Here is an 18112-nt window from a genome sequence, read left to right on the forward strand (position 1 = left end):
CAGTGCCATGGCTTATTTCTCCGACGGCAGGCGTAGCGGCGCGCCGGTTGGAGTATTCTCGGTCGCATTTAATGGCAACGTCATGGCAACGTCAGCTCAAACCACCAAATGGAGACGGGCGTGCCGACAAGCTGACCCTGCTGATGCGGGATTAACACTAGGCTAAGAGAATGCTGTGGCTTAGTTGGTTAAAGTGCCTGTTTAGTAAACAGGAGATCCTGGGGTTGCCACACAGTTTATCATTATGGACAGCAACATGCTTCTACATTAAATTTAATGGAAGTGTTCATTCATTTTTGGAACAACTTGTTTTTTAAAAAATCCATACAAATTGCGAAAGATAAAATACTCATCTGTTTTGTCAGTGCAGAGGAATTACTGCCAGCTGGCAAGGAAACAAAAACGATTTTTTTGTCTTTAGCCAAAAACCTGTGAATGTAGAAGAAAGGTGATGTGCGTTAGTTTCAATGGCACAGTCAGTCAGCGTATCCTTCAGTTAAACATAACGTTGGTAAATCAAAAGTCCCCAGAGACGCATTTCAAATTAATCCGACCTCAACACCGTCTCCCCTAAATAAGATGGGGTTTCATGTCCTCAAGCATCCTGATAGTTGCAGAGATTTCAAACTTTTGGCTAAAGTCAAACTACAAGAAGTTAATAGTTGAGCGCCTAAGTCAATATCACCGGGAATGTGACTATGTAAACTTAAATAGTATTCAAAATATTGCAATTTTGTTGTCGTTTAAAAAGATATTTTAGCTGGGGATCCTCAAATGATGAGGGTAGAAAAGAGAACTATTCGACACCATCAGGAGTGCTTAACATGTGATAAAAGTGTTTTTTAATCACAAAGTGAAAATAGTGAATTTGTCTTTCACTTAGATGTTCATCAAAAGCTCATTAAACAATGAAGGAGAGGCTCGTGTTCCGAATTCACTTCGTGTCTCATTGTCTTGCTTTGATTTTTAAAATGTACACTGTTGACTATACACTCTTCCTAACACGATTAAAGAGCCGAGTTTAGTTCAGAGGTAATGCATCTCATGCATCGTATGAAGCTCTGTTTTCTATCACCAGCGTCTCCACTCTGGATTTCTTTTTAAGCGCAATATCTTTTCTGTGATTTCTTTCGTTTGAATTCCCTCGTGTGAATTTCAGCGCGACACATAAACTCGTTTGTTTTAAAGAGATGCAATTTTTAAAACAGACAAAATGAAAGACTTATTAACTAAATACACATAGAAAACGTGCACCTAATTGAGAAAATTTGGACTGGGGCGATGTATTATTGTAGCGGCGCAAGCTCACAGTGGTGCACTTGAGGAATGCAGTACAAGGGCCAGTACCGGGGAAAAGTTAGCTTGAAGTTCGAAAACGATTTTGGCACGCCTGTAGCGTTTACACGAAACCTCTTAGAATCGCGAGAATACTTGCTTTGTGTATAAAATACATTGTGAATGCTTTCTCAGCCTTTACTTTTTCGTTTATATGACATTTGTTTGACCAAGCACGAATATTCTTTTGTCCATATCTTCGCAACGGAAGCACAGAACGCCTTCAAACCAAATGCATTTAAAAGACCACGACATGTGGATATTTCCACAGCCTCTACATCAAAGTATCAGTGAGCTAATTATCTTTTTTTAAACCTCCGGTTTTTCATCGATGCGTAATTACGCACTAACTGGAACCCGGGGGACCGCTGTGTGCACAAGTTCACAATGCGAGAAATACTGTTCAATATGGCTTCATGCGAAAAACCCGTATATGACCATAGGCAACAGAATAGCGCAGTCTCCAATTACTCAGACTGTAAGCACGGGAATAAAGCTTTGTCTGAATTCTGAAACCCTTCCTTTACGTTCTGTTTTCATTCGGGTAAGAGTCAACTATATTCACAATACTACTGACAGCAGGAAGATTAAAATATTCTTTACTCAGCAGCTTATTAAAAACAGCTCCCATGATGTTCAAACTGATTTTTTACACAGAACACTGACAGAGCTTTGCGTTCTGAATCTCTTTTTCTCGTGTGTTTATTTAATGTGGCACAATGTACTTGGATAGGGGTATTCTGTTCACAAACCAATAGCATTTAAACCACAGCACCCACAATGCTGCAAGTAAGTGTTTTACACACTAAGCAGAGAGCGTTGTCTTCCTCGTTAGTATAGTGGCAAATATCCCCACCTGTCACGCGGGAGACCAGGGTACATCAGGACATGCATTGAAGTGAAAGCAGGATGCGCTGCGACATCCACTGTGCAGATCCCGCCACACTAAGAGGTGAGTGGGTCTGTTCGATCACAGCGCTAGGCGAATCCCCAAACAGTGTGCGTGGCAACAAACGAAACGGGCCTGTTTGAGCCCGGTTTCAATCCGGGGAAATCGGGCCCAGTAGTGGCGGGATCTGTACAGTGCATGTCGCAGCGCTTCAATGTGCTTCCTGATGTCCTACCCCGAGAACAGAAAGGACAGCGTACACAGCAACAACAGATCAGGTCTCTGCACTGGATCTAAGCTGCCCCCATCTCCTCTGCTCTGCGGCTCCTGCGGAGTGGAGTCCTGCCTGGAGCCGTGTTTGCAGGCGGCGGCTCCCCGCGCTCTGTCTGTGCGTCGTGTCCAAGAGCTCCTGGGAGGAAGAGAGAGCCCTCCCACTCGGGGGCTTTTCCACGGTCTGTGTGAGGAGGGGCAGGTGTGTCCAGTAGCTTATCGAGCGGAAGCCTGGGGCGGCGGAGAGCTGTGATCGTGCAGACCTTGAGGTGTCACCTCTTTGTCTGCTTTCCCGCCCCCCCTCCGCCCAAGCTCTGCTCCAAAGTAGCCCGGCAACCCCTCACACCTGCATGTGTCACAACCTAAGGTGTGGTCATGAGACACCCATGGGGTGTTGTTCTGTTCTTGTTAATTGTTTCCTGCCCGTCGCAGGCAGGAGTCCATGCGAGGAAGATGCACTGGACAGAGCTCAGAGGGCGCAGCTGGGTGGCTTTCCTTCTGAGTGACGTTCCTGCAACACTCTCCCGCTCCTCTTGGTGCGCTCATGCCGCAACACAGGAAGGCTGGAGCAGGTGGCCGTGGGCTCTGCGCACCGCCGAAATAGCTCAGTTGGGAGAGCGTTAGACTGAAGATCTAAAGGTCCCTGGTTTGATCCCGGGTTTCGGCATTTTGTTTCATCGCGCCCTTTGTTCCTCTCTCCAGCTCCCCCTACCTAAAGTGACGCGTCGCTTTCTCAGCCCGAAACGCAAGTGAGACACCAGCAGCATTTCCTACAGGTTTCCGTAGTGTAGCGGCTATCACGTTTGCCTAACACGCAAAAGGTCCCCGGTTCGAGACCGGGCGGAAACAGCCTCGTTTTGCACGCTCCTGTACTTCACAGAGGTCTTGAGCAACCGGTCATTTGTTCCCAATGTATTTCCGGTGCCTTCATGCACTCTTGTACCAAACGCACGTTTGACGAAATGACAACCAAGGAGCCGAGAGGTTATTTCAGCATTTCGCAGCAATTCACCAGGGCCTAGCAGATACAAATGGGTTGTACAACTTTGAACTAGCAAATGTAAGAGGGCTAAGCCCCCTCTCTTTTAGCCCAGATTCGATCTGTCTCCCAGAATTACCTGGGCACACACACACACTGTCTTGTTTCTCCTACACGTATAGTGTAAAAATTAAGAACCCAGGACGAAGATGTGACACTCGAACAAACTCTTTATTATTTATCCTGTAACTCCGATCCAGTTAGCTCCTAAATTCACTATGACCTGTGACCCTGTGACCCTGAGCAACCGTTATTCCCCGCTCAGCCCTCCATTTTTTTGGAGATGTTATACAGATGCAGCCATTCAAAGTGCCGGAGGTAATTGACGCAAAACACCGCGGTACGTGATTGGTTGACCGACAGGGACACTCGTGGTCCGTTGGTCGGTCGTAGAAAGATTTACAGTAAATGTCTTTACTGTGCCCATTTTAGCATTGAATATTTATATGGAATTTTACCACTACCACTAGGTGACTATTCATTGTTATTAAAATGACTTAAATTCGATCATGTTGTGATATTTTGAAATATTTATATTTAGAAATATAAATTTGTTTGGTGCGAGTGAGGTTTTATTTAATCTCTGACCAAGGGAAACGTTTCATTTTTTCAAAGAAATGTTTGTTAAAAAGAAATAGTCATGGCTTTAGTGGGATTTGATCACAGACATTGCAACAGGGAAGTCAGGAACCTAACCCACAGCACCACCAGCAAGGTCACAGCCAGAGTGCTGAAAAAGCACTACACAAACATTATCAACAGACAATGTACAGCGTGTACTATTCTTGTGTTGCGGTACATGAATATAATTATATCGTTCTTAATTTCTTTAGATATGCGATTCCATATTATATTCCCTTTTAATCAAATTCTAAAAGTATGCTTGTTGACTCCGGTATCACGTTAGTTAAAGACTTCGATGCTTAAAATGTTTAGGGAGAAATGGAATACTGGTGTGTATGTTTTCTTTAAAGTACCGAGACCAGCCATATACTGTATGTTTAAGTTCCAAAATCAATATCGTTTATGGCCTTCACACGCGTTACAGTATGCTCCTATTCTTTTTATGCTCAGGTACTAAGATTTCCCTTCCGTGGTAAAATTCCATATAAATATTCAATACTTAAACGGGCACAGTTAAGACATTAAATATACATATACATACTGTATACAGTAATATGTTATGTTCCTAAATCAATCTCGTTTATGAGCATGTGAAAGGCATGGTGAATCGATTCTCAAAAATTACTGTACTTTGCATGATTGGAAACAAATGTGTGATTGCAAAATGCTGTGGTGTTACTTTTACAAAAACGGTCAATGAAAAAAAGAATGTGGACCAGGGCAATACTTTGAATTTACAGCTTGTCCAAGGTCATTCATTATTAATACTATTAGTAATATCTTCATTAAAGACTTTGATGGCGACAGCTCAAACATGAGAGGTTGAGCTTCATTAGCTCCACCTTGTGGAAATTCCGGATACTATTATTTTTTTGCGGTATTATAGGATAGTTTACGGTAACTTGCGGTGGACTGCGTAAAGCCCACCGCAAAATAATGCGGTACCGCCCACTTGTTTTGAATGGCTGCATCTGTTTATGTCAGAAAGAGCACTGTGACGTCAGAGACACCAGCCAGAGCGCCGGGATCAGCGAGCGAGACCGCGGGAGGTGCGCGGAGCGCACTGCGGAGAGTTATTGATCACTTATCTATTGACAACCTATTAATTCAACTGAAGAACCGTAGAATAAACGATTAACTTCATCGACTGGTGAGTACTGATTCGTTTCCATTTCTTGACCCTGTTTAAAATATCTAGAAAACGGTCAATACCGCCTGTATCGATCAATTACAGTACCATAGTGCATTTAGTGTTAATAATGTTCAATCCGAAATTAAAGAATGGTTATTCAAATTATTATTTAGGAATTTAATCCTAGAGCTAGATAATTATATTCCAAGTTGATAAATTTGTTTAAGTAACAGTTAAAATGCATTTTCCATTTGTTTACAAATCATAAGTATGGTAACCACGGCGACACGCGCCGAGTCACTGTGCCCGGCTAGGTGTCTCGCCTTCGTCACAAACAGCGGTGTGACGTCACGGACAGCTACTAATACTAATACTAGTGTATTCATGTTAATATTAGTGAGAGTACAACTGGTAGTTTTAATGTTAATGCTAGTATTCATGTTAATATTAGTGCTTATTATGGATATACTGTTAGACTATTTACACTAGTAGTCATGTTAGTTTTAGTGATATTATTACTGTTATGGAACAAGTAATAGGTTTTATTCCATGCTGAAAAAAAGAAGAAAGAGAACACAATGTTTCGGCCGTGGAGCCTTCTTCAGGTGTCACACTCTCTCTTTCTCTCTTTCTTCTTTTTTTCAGCATGGAATAAAACATATTACTTGTTCCTTTGCAGCCTACGCATGCTGACGCAGCTACCCACCTGAATTATTACTGTTATTATTAGTATTAGTAGTGTAGTAGTAACTTTGTGTTATAGTTAATAATAATGATAGTGTTAGTCATAGTGATAGTGTTACTGTTGTAATATTAGTGGTATTTTTGTTAGTGTTTGTTATAGTGTAACTGTAGGTAAGAGTGTATGTGATGTCCATCAGTGTGTGAGTTTGTGTCTGTGAGTATGTGTACTGTCTATGTGTGATTCTGTAAATGTGTGCGTATCAGTGTGTGGGTGTGTATCTCTGAGTGTAGTGTCTACAGTATGTGTGTGTCTGTGAATGTGTGCTAGTTTGTATTTGTGCATGTATGTGTCTGATTGTGTGTATAAATGTGTATGGTGTTAGTCAGTATGTGTAGTGTCAGTGTGTGTGAATGTGTTTGTAGGTGGGCTTGGGCTCCAATGTTGTGTCTGATAGAAGTGACCCATCAACAGGTGTTGAGGTCCAGAGCTGCTTGCAAATGGAATCACTTTCTAGAGTCCAGACCAATGTCTACAGAGCTGTGAGTGCTCTGTTTTTATCACTATTAGTAGTAATGACAGCAGTAATAGTAGCAGGAGTATTAGTATCAGAATTAGTATTAGAATCTGAAGTCATGGTCGTAGTAGTAATGGTAGTAGTGGTATTAGCAGTTGTGTCAGTGGCAGCAGTATTAGTAGCAGTAACAGTACTACTAGTAGCTTTAGTAACATTAGTAGTAGCAGTAGGAGTAGCTGTAAAATTTTATTAGTTGCAGTTGTGTCAGTGGCAGCAGCAGTAGTAGCTGTAGTAGCAGTATTACACTAGAACCATGTGTTACGATCCCTGCCTCCCGGCAACGAAAGAGGCAGAAGAAGGCGTAGTCTTAGTTCATTAGTCTACCTATCAGTGTACGCTTTCACCACCACACCTCCGTCTCATCTTGTATTTAAGCACTAGTCTTTCCCTACCTCCTCGCTCAGTATTGGTTTTCCTTTCGAGCTACTTAGTTGCGCTACGCCTTCTACCTCTTCGTACTGTTCTGGTTCCGACTTTGGTTTCTCCACTTTTACTAAAGAAATAAAGGATCACCTGGTAACTATACAACAGTTGGGCAGAACTTTGGAGGAAGTAATTTCCCAGGTGTTGGAATTTAGAATTTGTCAGAGGAATAGAGAAAGATCTCAGACACAGATACTAGAGGTTCCTCGGCCACCACCTACCAACACTCTAGACTCGGAATAATCTATGGAAATTGCCCGCACCCAGTTAACTCCAGAAGAAAGAGAGAGACGCAGATGAGAGGGCCGCTGTATGTTCTGTGGAAAATTAGGACACTTTAAAGCTGACTGCCCTGCTTTACATTCATCTTTGAGGCGCCTCCCTACTACTCAAGATCCTGTGGTGAGTGAGTTAACTCAATCCTCTAAGTTTTCCTCAGGATTTTCTATTATGTCTACACTGTTTTGGGGTAATAAACAGACGCCACTTCTTGCTTTTATTGACTCGGGGGCAGCAGGGAACTTCATCGACGCCTCCTTAGCTCAAGCTTGGAAATTACCCCTGACCCAGGTGACGACTCCTCTTCATGGACAATCTATTGATGGTTCCCCAGTGTCTCCAGGACTTATAAGATGGCAAACTGAATTAATAAGATTGCAAATTGGCGCCACACATGTGGAAGATATCTGGTTTTATATCCTCGAGACCCCATCACATCCCCTTGTACTAGGCTTTCCCTGGCTCCAACAGAATGACCCTAACATTTCATGGGCCCGTAGAGAAATTTTAACTTGGGGACCCCAATGTATTGGTAGTTGCTGTCGTCTGCAAGGTTGTAAGAGTTGCACTCATGGAAACGCCCCCTTCTGGTGTTCCTACGATACCCCCCCCCCCCAATATTCTGATCTACAGGAAGCCTTCAATGAGCAAGAGGCCTTGGCTCTCCCACCCCACCGACATTATGACTGTGCCATCGACCTTTTGCCAGGAACTATTCCTCCTAAAGGTCGTATATTCCACTCTCCAATATGGAATCCGAGGCCCTGAAAATATATATACAAGATTCTCTGAAGGCTGGAATTATACGCCCATCCACTTCTCCTGCTTGTGCCAGGTTTTTTTGTGGAAAAGAAGGATGGTGGGCTCCGTCCCTGTATTGATTATAGTGGCCTTAATGAGATCACTATTAAGAACCGGTACCCTTTGCCCATAATTGAGTCCGTGCATGGGGCCAAGATCTTCATCAAACTGGATCTATGAGGGGCTTATAATTTAATCCGTATTCGGGAAGGGGATGAGTGGAAGACGGCATTCATGACAACCCATGGACATTATGAATATTTGGTCATGCCTTTTGGTTTGGTAAATGCCCCAGCAGTGTTTCAAACCTTTATTAATTATATTTTTTGTGATCTGCTACAAAGGTTTGTCTTGGTATACCTTGATGACATTCTAATTTTCTCTAATACCTTCCAGGATCATGTTCTCCATGTCAGAGAAGTTCTCTCCCGACTCATAAAGAATAAACTTGATGTCAAACTGGAGAAGTGCACTTTTAATGCTTCTAGGATTCACTTTTTAGGTTACATCATCTCTCCAGAAGGGGTGGAAATGGACTCAAGTAAAGTCTCCGCAATTACTGATTGGCCCACACCCGCGAACCTTAAACACATACAACGGTTTCTTGGTTTTGCCAACTTCCATAAGAGGTTTATTTGAAACTTCAGCTCAGTGGTTGCTCCCATAATCTGTTTAACTCGCAAAGGACCCAGACAAGGTAAATGGACCCCTCAAGCAGAAGAGGCATTTCAGCACCTGAAACACCTTTTCACTACTGCCCTCATCCTGAAACACCCTGATCCTTCTTTGCCTTTTGTTGTTGAGGTGGACGCTTCTGGCCATGGCGTGGGCGCTGTTCTCTCTCAACGTCATGGAGAAAAACAAATTCTTCGCCCCTGCGATTCTTTTCTAAGAAGTTATCCCCTGCACAGATTAAATATGATGTTGGTAACCGTGAGCTTCTGGCTATTAAGTTAGCATTGGAGGAATGGAGGCACTGGCTGGAGGGAGCTCATCATCCATTCTTGATATACACAGATCACAAAAACTTGGAGTATTTACAATCGGCCAAACGTCTATGTCCTCGCCAGGCCAGATGGTCCCTCTTTTCTCCAGATTTAATTTCCTTATCACCTACACTCCAGGCTCTAAGAACATCAAAGCTGATGCTCTCTCACGGATCCACGACCCCCCTGAGGCTGAACTGCTTCCTGAACCCATCATCCCTTCTGGTAAATTCCTGACAGCTGTTAGATGGGACATAGAAGTTGTAGCTAGATACACCTTGGCTGGACAAACTGTACCTCCTCAGTGCCCTCCGGACAAGTTATTTGTCTCAACCCCAGTCAGATCTTCTGTCTTTTGTCTTCTGACGTAACTTGGATTTAATCTCTAGAGACTTCTGGTGGCCAACCATGGTTAAAGATGTCAAGGAGTATGTCCAAGCCTGCTCTATCTGTTCCCGAATTAAGTCTTCTCGGATGAGGGCGGCAGGCCCTCTTCAACCCTTACCTATCCCCAACCGTCCTTGGACCCACCTCTCAGTTGATTTTATTACTGACCTTCCACCAAGCCAAGGATACACGACAGTCATGACAGTAGTAGATCGTTTCTCTAAATCTGTCCATTTTATTCCCCTACCTTCCTTGCCTTCGGCTAGGGAACTAGCAGACCTGTTCGTACTGCATATCTTCCGCCTTCATGGCATCCCTAAAAATATTGTTTCAGATAGGGGCCCCCAGTTTATTTCACAATTTCGGAATGCCTTCTGTAAGTCACTGTTTCGCTTACTTCAACTTACCACCCTCAGGCCAACGGTCAAACTGAGCGTATGAATCAAGAGCTGCTAACCTACTTAAGGGCATATATCTCATCTACCCAAGAAAACTGGGTGTCCATGGGCATTGCTTCCATGGGCAGAATATGAACATCATTCTTTGTATCCTCCTTCGACTGGCATGTCACCCTTCAAGTGTGCCTTAGGTTATCTGCCTCCTCTCTTCCCGGACTCCCTGCCGGACACAGAAGTTCCATCTGTTCAGGAGTATATCACAAACCTGCAGGACTTCTGGAGGAAGGCTAAAGCCGCCCTTCTTCACACTGCAGCTCGGCAGAAGACCGTGGCGGATCGGTACCGTGGAACCATACCCAGATTTCGACGTGGACTATGTGTCTGCAAACTACCTGCAAACTTCCTCTAAAGCAACCTTCTGGCAAGCTTGCTCCCAGGTTCATCGGTCCTTTTCGTGTCCAATGCCAGGTTACCCCTGTAACTTATTGCTGGCCTTGCCTCCTACCCTCAGGATTCACCCTACATTCCATGTTTCCCTCCTTAAGCCCTTTCGCAGATCCACTCTGTCTAAACCGCAACAAAAAACCCCACCGCCTTGAGTAATTGATGGACTCCCTGCCTACACTGTAAAGCGGTCATGGGTACCAGAAAAGGGTATACTGGATTCAAACCTGATCCGGGATTTCCATCACTGTTCACCTAATCGTCCCGCTAGGGCTTCGGGAGCCTCCCGTAGAGAGGGGGGTAATGTTACGATCCCTGCCTCCCGGCAACGAAAGAGGCAGAAGAAAGCGTAGTCTTAGTTCATTAGTCTACCTGTCAGTGTACGCTTTCACCACCACACCTTTGTCTCATCTTATACTTAAGCACTAGTCTTTCCCTACCTCCTCGCTCAGTATTGGTTTTCCTTTTGAGCTACTTAGTTGCGCTACGCCTTCTACCTCTTCGTACTGTTCAGGTTCCGACTTTGGTTTCTCCCCTTTTACTACGTTTTTTGGATTACGGTCTGGCTTTCGCTACTCTCTCCCTCTTTGGATCACTGGCTTCCCCTGGATTCTCAGCTCTCTCCTTCGTCTACGGTATTTGGATCACGACTTTTCTCTATCGGCTCCTGCAAGTGGCTTCATTACTTGGTTTTGGTTTCACTGGCCGAATCCTTAACAGAATACTGAGCCACTTAACATGGACCCAGCAGAACAAGAGGAATTTCGCTCGGTTTTGGATCAATACTGGCAAGCCTTACTCCAGTTACAGGCTTCCGTCCAACAGATTTCACCGCACCTGTCGGCAGTGCCGCCTACCAGTAATAGTGAAAGTAACGCTGGAGCTGCCGCTTCGGCTCCGCCCCCGCCAGCTTCTACACCCGCTCTTCGACCTCTTCCACTTACACCACCTGACAGGTTTGACGGCAACCCTACGAGATGTCGGGGTTTCTTAGCACAGTGTGCGTTGGTTTTCAGGCTCCATCCGGAAACTTTTTTTTTCTCCTCAAGACAAGATTGCCTTCGTACATTAGTTTCTCTGTTAACTGGCCGTGCTCTGGATTGAGCAACTGTCCTACTAGATCGCAGGGCTCCTGAGGTACAGGACTATGATCTCTTTTTAGAGAAATTTAAGGTTTTTTTTTGTCGTTCCTCAGCTGGACAAGACTCCTATCGCCTCTCATCTATCCGCCAGGGCCGCAGGTCTGCACAGGATTATGCCATAGACTTTAGAGTAGCAGCAGCAGAGACTCACTGGGAGGATGAGGTCCTAATTTTTCTTTTTCTGCAAGGGTTATGTGAAGAAATAATCACCTGGTAACACCTCCGTCTCATCTTGTATTTAAGCACTAGTCTTTCCCTACCTCCTCTCTCAGTATTGGTTGGCCTTTCGAGCTACTTAGTTGCGTTACGCCTTCTACCTCTTCGTACTATTCAGGTTCCGACTTTGGTTTCTCCCCTCTTACTAGGTTTTTTGGATTACGGCTCGGCTTCGGTTACTCTCTCTCAGTTTGGATCTCTGGCTTCCCCTGGACTCTCGGCTCTCTCCTTCGTCTACGGTATTTGGAGCACGACTTGTCTCTATCGGCTCCTGCAAGTGGGTTCATTACTTGGTTTCGGTTTCACTGGCCGAATCCTTAACAAGTAGCTAAATACACAGGTCACACTGCTCCAGTTGAGGCTCAAACTCACAACCTCAGCATGACTCTGCTGTGCATTGCTGTATAAGCACCACGCGCTGACCGACTGCGCCACTGGAGCTGTTTAACACCCTCTCCTCATACAGACTGACGCTGCAGAAACACAGGCTGCAAACAGGGTTTCGGTTGTGGATCCATCTCCACATGGGGGAAAGGGACAGTAAAATAGCAAGGAAAATACAAGAGAAGAAACTGAAAGAATTGTGCTCACTGCAAAGTAGAAAGGAAAGAGGTGGCCGGATACGTAAAACAACTCCGCAGATAATTTGTAACGACATTCTTTGGTGACAATCAGCGGTCGGATTTCTCTTCAGGTTCAGCTCTGCAGTTTGAACATACATTCTCCAAGATTGGTTAGTTATATGTGATCAGCTGATATTAAATAGGACTAATAAGAATCAATACAATTGATGTCTGGCAAAGGCAAATAACTTTTGTACATGATCTGGAATGTGACTGGTTAAATTTCAGCACAGTTGCTACCCCCTTTATAAAGGGTGTGCACACTTATATAACCAAGACATTGAAAGTTTTTTTTTATTATTGTTCCAAAAAATGTTCCATTTGTTTTCTTTCTTAAATGTTGTTGATTAAAAGATCTTATTAAATGCGAAAAAATCTGATTGTGAAAAGGTCAAATTCTTAGTGAAAAAATCAGTAATGTGAGGAAAGATGAATTGTGAGAGCCCCTTGACTCCTCGTGTCGTTCTGTATTTCTCGCTCATTCTACTGGGAGTTGTGCCGTCGCTTCTGGATAAAGTCTGTCAGTGGTCATTCCAGATGGGTCAGGTATGACTGCACTTCGGCACAAGAAGAGACGTGATTTGCGAGGATCCCGGCAGTGGCTTTGTTTTTTCTAGAGCCCAGATAGCTCAGTTGGTAGAGCATCAGACTTTTAATCTGAGGGTCCAGGGTTCAAGTCCCTGTTTGGGCAGTTGTGCTTTTCTTCAATCTATTGTGAATGTCATTCTAAATCGTCTTTTATCTTTCCCTCTTCTAGCTGTACTGTGGTTATTTTAAATGTTCATCACTTGTATTTTCTTTAGTGTTTCTTTCACAAACCAAAAATGTTCAAGGTGATCTTCTCACCACACTCCACGTAAATAAATTAAAAGAAATCACAGTAGAGTAAAGTACACGCAGTGAGGAGCTCCCGCAGTGAGTACTCTTGAATACGACAAGAGGAAAGGCACACTGCACATCTGCGGAACATCGCAAAGTAATTTTTTTATTAAAGGTTCAAGGAAACCTGAATATGTTTGCTAGAAGTATTTCAGAATCACAGTCAAATCGAGTATGATTGCTGCACAGATCTGCCATGTGAATTTAGAATACTGTTTGTGCGTTGTATAAAATACGCTGTTCAAAGCTTTTAAAAAACTACAGAGATACGTTTCGGAATGCGTCTTCCTGTAAAAATAAAATCTCTACACGGGTGCTATAAGCAGAGTCTGAAGCCTGCTTAACAGAAGAACTATATTCAGAGGGCCAAAGAAGTGAATATTTCACCAAGTGAGAGAAAGCATCTCAGAAAAAGGAGGTGCAGTCTCTTCCATGCAGAATAACACCACAAAGTCAGACTACAAGTGCTGAAAAGCTGCTATCAAGGGTAACCCAGCCGAGCGCTCTAAGGAGCTGGATTAAAGCTCCGTTTCTTCGAGGGCATGAGTCGGAATCCCACTGCTGCCCAGTATCTCCTTGTTAAGAATCATGGTTTTGTTGTTGTAGATTCTGCGCGATTAAATCAGTTTCAATAGAATTAATTTGAACAGTCATATTTGTTTTATTCCTCCTACCATGGCAATTTGTGCTCAAAGATTTAACTTTTTTGTATTTAAAAAACATGCTAGCCTTGATGGGAAAGTAAGCGGAACTGCAGGTGTGGTGGCCAAGTGGTATGTTGTCGGTATCAATAAGGTCAATAATCTGTTAAACATTTTATGCCATTTTTTCCATAGATGATGTTCACGTTGGAACAGTGAGAAAGGTGTGGCCTGGATGCACTTGAACCATCACCTTACTATAATTTTAGTCCCAACCTGGCCGCACTAAGCAATTGTACCACAGAGACTCCAACGAGTCGGTTTTCTCCATTTGCAGTTTTGGGTAAAAAATAATCTGCACTTTTAAGCAAGTATTGTATTTAAATTTTGCAAATTTCTTGAAAAAGGTTGTTTCAGAGAGAAACTGAGTAGATAGAAATAGCCCAGTCAGTAGAATATTGAACTTTTTATCTCTAGGTCCCTAGTCAGGCGACTGATTTTCTTGCAACTACTGTGAATAGATGGTCTTTTGTCCCTCAGTTTTTCAAGTTGTTCTATGAATGTTTGAAATGTTCAATATTTTTCATGCTCTTAAGCACTTTCCGTCACAAAGTTTATGGTGTTCTTGGTGCTGTGCTGCACGTAGATAATGTAGACGAGAGCACAGGTAACAATACAGGACAAGCAGTGAGGAGCTCCCGTAGCTTTCAACTCAGTGCAGAGTCCAGAGGGAGGCCTAGGTCGCTAAACAATCAACAGGTATCTAATAATGACATTCACAAATGTGACAATGCGTTTTTTCAACATATCCTTACATTTACCCATACAGCACAATTTTCTATACCCTCAAATCCCCAATGTAACTACTTTCTCCTGAGAAACACAAGTATAGAGTGAAATCACAATAACTTATACAACAAATCTATTCAAACGCCCAGATATGAGAGAACACACCCCTTTAAATATGTATTTCCTTCATTTCAGTTTTCTTCCCTCCCCAGGATACCTGAAAATTCACTATCGCATATTAAAGGCTGTACATGTAATACATCTACTAATAAAGATGGACATTAAAGTTAATTATTAAAAAATTACACTTTTCATTAAGACATGTATCGATAAAATTATTGTGAATAGTTGTGGTGTCTGGAAAGCAATTTTTGTTAAATATAACAATTTTCAAGTGAGTGGTGCATAAGCTTGTTATTTAGTGACTTAATTATTTCCACTGCATTCACAACAGTTCTAATGTGTTTGCTTGTTCAGCATAGCCTGCTACTGAGTTGTTTTCGGAACTGAAACCTATAAGAACATTATTTAAGATGCACCATGGCCCAGAATCGTTCATTGGGACTAGGATTAATATCAATTGAAAGTACTCTAAAATAAAATATTTAACCTGAATATTAAAAGAGTAGGAAAGTATTAAAACAACACCATAACGTCTTGACTTCCAATCTTCTTCCAGGTTCAGGCCATGTACAGTAAAATGACATAATCAGTTGAGTCATGCCGAGGCTGAAAGTTTAAGCCTCACCTGGAGCAGCCTGGTTTTCTGTCTTGACAAAGAAAGCGTTTTGTTCCACAACGGCGTGAAATGATCATGTCTTTCACTCTACTTCTCTCTTGTAGTAAAGCAGATCTTGCTAGGTGAGCATTTGCTCCGGTAAATTAGGTCACTTTTCATGATAACTCACTTCTTCTAAACACAACATTTCCTGGTGCATGTTTTCTCCATGAAAAAAGACATTTTCCCTTACATGATTTCTCGTTTGTTTCATCAAAGAGTACAGAAAGAAGAAAGAAAGGAAAAGTGTGGTAAAGCCAGCAGACTCAGGGCTTACTGAACGCAGGTGTCTCAGAGTGGTGTGTCCAAGCGACTGTAAAAGAGGAGAATTCTGCTGGCGCTGTAGCTTAGTTGCTTTAATATCTGTCTCGTTAACTGGAGATCCTGGCTCCACATCCCAGCTGTGCCCTTCTTCCTGTCTTTTTGTGCAGAAAGTACCATTTTGGACAACCGCGTAGGGCTTGATTTAGTTTAATGCATTAATGCATTTCCTTTCTGCAACAACTTGTTTTTCAAGAAATTCATACAGCTTGTGAAAAATGAAATTTAATTCTTGGCTATCAGAGCAGTAGGAATATTGATTTACAGTCTTGCCGACTGGCAAGAAAATGCAAGCAATGTTTATTTTCTTACCAGAAAGGTGCGAATGGAGCAAAGCCTTTCTCATCAGTCTCTGTGGTGCAACCGGCAAGCGTGTTTGGCTGTTAACTGAAAGGTTGGTGGTTCAAAACCACCCAGGGATGATCTTCTTCTTATTATTATTATTGTCAATGTTAACACTGTCTCCACAAAAGCCGAACCTTTAACCCTCTTTATATTTGCCGAAAATGCGAGTCTTTTGCCCGTGTCCAACAACAACACTTGAGACCAGGGAAGTCCAATAGTGATCAACACCGCAACTCCCCAGAAATCCATATTCACCCATGGAAAAGTATCTTTGAAGGGCTGGCGGGAGATATCATTTATACTCCTGTTGTATCCTCTGCTTAAATAGTTTAGAAATACAATGCGGATTTGTTTGAGAATTTGACAAGCATTGTTGCGTTAGCACTGTGAAGTTGGATGTTGATATTTTGATATATTTACCTTAATTTTAACATAAATGCTGTTCAATCTATGCTATACAATCAATCACAGGTATATTTTGAGTCTCGTACTGATCGTCCTGTGGATCCAAAAGAAAATTTTAAAGCTGATACACTTTCGATTGTAATTTGCATCTAGCTACAACGTCCCTGGAAAAGATATTTTATGAGTTGCGTGCAATCGGTATCTTTTACTTTAGGGATGGTAGTGGAAATAGCTTTAAAAATGTTTTCTAAAGAAGATTGTATTGCCAGGACCTGCCTTTAGCGCTCGGTAGCGCTTACGCTGTTGATATAGATGGAGAAGAAATGTAAGATGAATTGATGATCTAAGATAAAATAGCCCTAACGCCTCCTGTAACAGTGTTTGTATTCATAGCAAGTAATATTCTTTTTCAAACCCGGATGTTGCTTTTGCATTAAGTGTTATGTAACCATTAGCAGTTTCGGTAGCTTCTGAAGAGCGCACTTTTCCAAACTGAAGCCTAAATGAACATTATTCAAGATGCACCATGGCCCAGAATCGTTCATCGGGACTAGGATTATCAATTGAAAGTACTCCAAAATAAAATATTTTTTATTTAAAATTAAAAGAGTAGGCAAGTATTAAAACAACACCATAACTTCTCGACTTCCAATCTCTTTCCTGGTTCAGGCCATGTCAAATGACAAAAACAGTGGAGTCATGCCGAGTTTGTGAGTTTAAGCCTCACCTGGAGCAGCCTGGGTTTCTGTCTTCACAGGTAAACAGTGTTTTGTGTAATTTGCTAAATGGAGAGAGGATGCTGTGTTAATTGTTCTCCTCCTGGGAGAGGCCAAGATGAGAAGTTCACGAGGCTGGTGGTAAATATCCTGTCCAGGAATATCGGGGCTGTAGGGGGTCAGATCTGTAGATGTAGTGAAGACATTAGTGGGGACGGTGTGTCTGCTCTCTGTGAAAGAGCCGGGCAGGAAGAATAATCTGTGGTCTGGGAAGAAGAGACCCTCGTTGGAATAGCGGCGCTCCTCACAGGAGAGAATGAAATCTTTTTTGAAAATATTTTTCAGGGACGCTGATTGTTCTCTTTGGGTGAATTAAAAGCCCTTGTGGCGAGTGACCTCGTGGCGCAACGGTAGCGTGTCTGACTCCAGATCAGAAGGTTGCGTGTTCAAATCACGTCGAGGTCAGCTGATGTGTTTGTAGATGCTGCTGGTGCCGAGCCTGGATTTTACACCACGCAGTTGCGTTTTATCTGTACACCACCTAGGTAATCTGAATGAAATAACAGAGCAGTACGGAACACCCAGTCAGGAGTTTATGCAGTGTTTCATCTTGAACACGACAAGAGAAAAGGCACACTGCACATCCGCGAAACATCACGTCCGACTTTAGAGACAGTGACATCAGAGAATGGAAGTTTCAGACCGCTTTTTTGTTACAGTTTCAAGCAAACCTGAAAGTTAGGGAGTGTTTGGTCACTTTTGTATGAAAAAGTGTCTGAAGCCTGTAATTATAATTTGTCCTTTTTTAATTGTAGTTGAAATCCACTCCCATATACCAAGACCTACAGTATATTCATGTTTGCTTAAATGATTAATGCTATATGCATTAGCTGGTGTTTTTTGTAACGATTTGCTATTTCATGCAGGAAAGAAAGGAAACCAGACCCAACGTTTGCTTTCAGGTGCGGTCTATTTACATAACGGACATCTA

At 42.7% G+C, this 18112-nt stretch overlaps 4 non-coding genes across 4 annotated transcripts; all 4 read left to right on the plus strand.

The window, feature by feature from the left end:
- Positions 1–3088: 3088 nt before the first annotated feature.
- trnaf-gaa (transfer RNA phenylalanine (anticodon GAA)) lies at positions 3089–3161 on the plus strand. The gene has a single exon. It is a non-coding gene; the product is annotated as a tRNA-Phe (tRNA).
- Positions 3162–3270: 109 nt separating this feature from the next.
- On the plus strand, positions 3271–3343 carry trnav-aac (transfer RNA valine (anticodon AAC)). Its single transcript has one exon. It is a non-coding gene; the product is annotated as a tRNA-Val (tRNA).
- A 9522-nt stretch (positions 3344–12865) lies between these two features.
- trnak-uuu (transfer RNA lysine (anticodon UUU)) lies at positions 12866–12938 on the plus strand. Its single transcript has one exon. It is a non-coding gene; the product is annotated as a tRNA-Lys (tRNA).
- Positions 12939–17514: 4576 nt separating this feature from the next.
- Positions 17515–17586, plus strand: trnaw-cca (transfer RNA tryptophan (anticodon CCA)). The gene has a single exon. It is a non-coding gene; the product is annotated as a tRNA-Trp (tRNA).
- The last annotated feature ends 526 nt before the right edge of the window (positions 17587–18112 follow it).

The sequence above is a fragment of the Lepisosteus oculatus genome, chromosome 14 (assembly GCF_040954835.1).
Source record: "Lepisosteus oculatus isolate fLepOcu1 chromosome 14, fLepOcu1.hap2, whole genome shotgun sequence".
In the NCBI taxonomy this organism is placed as follows: domain Eukaryota; kingdom Metazoa; phylum Chordata; class Actinopteri; order Semionotiformes; family Lepisosteidae; genus Lepisosteus; species Lepisosteus oculatus.